This window comes from Ambystoma mexicanum, chromosome 3p (assembly GCF_040938575.1).
Source record: "Ambystoma mexicanum isolate Mex_15411 chromosome 3p, UKY_AmexF1_1, whole genome shotgun sequence".
Classification (NCBI taxonomy): Eukaryota; Metazoa; Chordata; class Amphibia; order Caudata; family Ambystomatidae; genus Ambystoma; species Ambystoma mexicanum.
Window position 1 is genome coordinate 1,128,157,117 of NC_090925.1, and position 3,672 is coordinate 1,128,160,788.

Sequence of the window (3,672 nt, forward strand, 5' to 3'; positions counted from 1 at the left end):
TAATTGGCATTAAACCAAATCCTTTAGGACCAGATCATTACAGCAGCAAAGAATGCTTATTCATTGTTGTTTGCCTCTTCATTTCATACCACCCGATATCTAAATGGTGTTTGGACATTCTGCCCTCTGACATAAGGACATTTGGTATGGCAAACCTTTGACTAGAGGTCCTGATCAATGGTTTGATTGACTCTCCCTTTGCGCTTGCTTCAGCAACACATGTATTAATATTGGAATGATAATGTGAAAATTAAATTGGCCCCTGCTCTAAAGGATGACACGCACATTTGTAAAGCATTCACTATTTTTGGCACTTAACAGGACAGAAACTTTCTTAATTTGCAAGTCTTTATTTTTTAATACATCTTTTTTAATGAAGATTGAAATTGTATGTTCATACATATTACACGACAACACAATACATTTTGCGCCAAATTCAACACTAATTCCTCAGGAGCCTTTTACTTGTGAGTCCTATTGACTGATTGAACAGCCCCGTCCCCTTCAATTTCTTGACTTGTACTTTTAGAAGTGCCACGCTTCTTTTGTTTTTTTTTTATCCCATTCTACCAAACTCAGTATTATCAGTTTCCACCTTGTTGTGCAGTCCAGCGTAAACTGCTTTAAGGTGCTATTTGCAAACATCGCTCTGAACTGCAGCTTTATTTGCTTCTAGGCCTTAATCTTTAATTGGGGATGAGCAGTGTACTCCGGATTTGGCTGCTTTTAGTTGGTTGATTTCTTTTTTGATTTCTGTAACTTTCAAACAGTCCCATTGTGAAATACCATTGTCACAATGTGCTGCAGTGCATGAAAACCTCAAATTAATGGTAGGGAGAGGAAGAGGAAGAGTGAGAGGGAGACAGAGGGGGTGGGGGGGAAGAGAGAGGGAAGGAGGGAGAGAGAAACAGATAAGGAGAGAGAGAGAGAGAGAGAGAGAGAGAATACAAAGAAAATGTGGTATTCGGGGGCTATGTGTTTGCATGGAAAATATTTTAGGCTTTTAATCATCTAGTGGAAAGGGGCTCTGTGGCTGGTATCTCAGCCTGTTGATGCTTTGTTGAGTTTCTTGGAACATGCAAGGAAGGAGACCTGAAGCACTCCCGACCAGGTTGCATGTCTCTAAGTTATTGAAATCCCACATACCTCCTCCCTGTGCCACAAAATTCTGGGCACTGAGCTCTCCAGTTGCTCTCTAGAAGTCGCCAAGCGCCCCAGATTTACTTTCTCAGAATTGCTAGTTGCTGCTACTCCACCTCGACCACTATATTTTCCCCAGATACTTGCTACTGTGGAGTAAGCAGGGCTAAGAGAGAGGGAGAGGGGTTGTGCCTATGCAAATCATCTGCCAGGATTATTCCTTGGAGGTCATTCCATCTCACCAGCTGACACCTGGGCAGCGGCAGGTAATTTGGAGAGCAGAAATATTCGGACAGGCCACAAAGTAAAGACTGGGCCGTTGATTGAGGATCCCTTTAGCCATGTCTCCCTAAGTTACCGAGGTCCAGAAAAATCCACGCTCAGCTCTCATAGAGAGGTCCTTGGCCGATCGTAGCTGATCAGGGGAGTGAAAGGTCAGGGGTGACTTAACACTGCCTCACCTTTTCACTGCTTTCTTCAGCGGTAATGCTTTTGCAGAAGGTGTCACAAGTTTCGTGTTTTCTCACCTGTTTATGTTGCCTTGCGGGATCCTTCGCCGCGGTTTTCTTCCGTGTTGTTCAGGTCTTGTATAAGCCCGCTCGGCCGTCGTCGGATTCCAGGATTCCTTCAGCTTCTTCGTCCGGGATCAAGGAAACTCCAGGAAGACCAGGAAGGAAGAGTGCACACGGGGTAGGTGTGCGTGGACCGCGGAAAGAACAGGTACAAGGAAAGGGAAGGAGAAGGAGAGGGTCTGGGAATTAGAGCAGCAACTCAGTTCCAGGAGCACAACGCGACGCACGTCTAGCCTCAGCTAACGATAGCGTTGAGACGCGCGGAGCCGCAGGGGCGTGGTTAATTTATGGAACGTGCTGCATGGACGTAAAGGTCGATAGACCGCGTTCTACGAATACAGCCATGTTGGGTGTACTACAGCGAGTCACCCCTGACGTGCCAGGGACCAGGAGGACCAAAAGGGGCGTGATCGATGAATCATGACAGCATGCCACCTTCTAAAACTCGTTCCACCGGGTTTGCCTGGATGTATTAGAAGGAATTTTCTGAGCAATCTGGGGGAGTTTAGGTTTGAGACTGGTTCCCAGGTACGTTCACTGGGTGGATAGCCGTTCCATTCCACCAGGTATTAAAGTGGTCCTCGTCTATATCTGGAGTCACATATTCGAAACACTTCATATTATAGCTGGTCATTGACAACCACAGGACTGGGTCTAAGATTAGTCCGGGTGGTTTGGATGTAAGGCTTCAATAGAGATTTGTGAAACACTGGATGGATTTTCTTCCAGGAGTCTGGTAGTTTAAGTCAAAAGGCCACAGGGTTAATGACTTCTTTTATATTAAAGGGCCCATAATATCGAGGTGCCAACTTATTCAGTCGGAGATGTCGTGGCAGTAGCTTCGAGGATAGCCATACTTTATCCCCAATGGTGTAAGAAGGCCCTGGCCTTCTCCTCGAATCTGCATATTGCTTAGCTTGGATCTGTGCTCTTTTTAGATGTTCCTTGGCTTCTCTCTGTACATTGATGAGTGTTTCAATCCAGGAATCGACTGTTGGAACTGGTGTAGGATGCGGAAGGACTGAAGGTAGTACCGCAGGGTGGAATTCATGGCTGCAAAAAAAAGGGCTGGTTTTAACGGCCGAATGGTCCGAGTTGTTGTAGGCGAATTCTACCACTGGTATCAGAAACGACCAATCGTCCTGGACCTTAGTAGAAAAACAACAAAGGTATTGTTCAAGGGTTTGATTCACTCGTTCTGTGACTCCATTGGTTTGGGGATGATATCCTGAGGAGAGGGCTCGTTGGATTCATAGTATCCTGCAGAGGTGTTTCCAAAATTGAGAGATATACTTTGGTCCTCTGTCCGATATAATCTTGGAAGGAAGTCCATGCAGTCGGAAGATGTGTTCCAGGAAGATTCCAGCAAGTTCTGACAAGGATGGCAACTTATACAAAGGTGTAAAATGGGCCATATGAGTGAACAAGTCAATAGTGACCATGATAGTGGTGTACCCTCTGGATGGCGGTAATTCTCCAATAAAATCTGTAGCGATGATTTGGTGGAGTAGGCTGTAATAAGAGTCCTGCTGGTTACTGGTTGTCATGTTTGTTTTGATTACAGACAGAACATGATTGCACATACAGTTGAACGTCAGCCTTCATTCTGGGCCACCAGAATTGTCTTTGTATTAGACAAGGGTGTTGGAAATGCCGCGATGACCGGAGTGAGGGGTATCATGGCAGAGGTTTATTATCTTTTGTTGTAGTTTCTGTGTGGGAATAAACAGGTTGTTATTTTTAAACAGGTATCTGTCCTGGGTTCTCAGATCCCATTGAGTCCTTTTCGAAGGATCCTTCCAGAGTTCCGAAGTCTGAGTTTGCATACAAATGTCTTCCAGGAGATTGTTTGCTTGAGCTACAAATATTGTATGGGGAAACATCTTGGGATATGCCCGATCTCCCGGAGGTTTGTAGTCTGGACATCGAGAGAGGGCGTCAGATATAAGATTTTGTGTCC

The 3,672-nt window shown here is 45.3% G+C and overlaps 1 non-coding gene across 1 annotated transcript; it reads left to right on the forward strand.

Annotated features, from left to right (window-relative positions):
- The first annotated feature begins 202 nt into the window (after nt 1-202).
- Nucleotides 203-309, forward strand: LOC138581598 (U6 spliceosomal RNA). Its single transcript, XR_011304659.1, has one exon. It is a non-coding gene; the product is annotated as a U6 spliceosomal RNA (small nuclear RNA).
- The last annotated feature ends 3,363 nt before the right edge of the window (nt 310-3,672 follow it).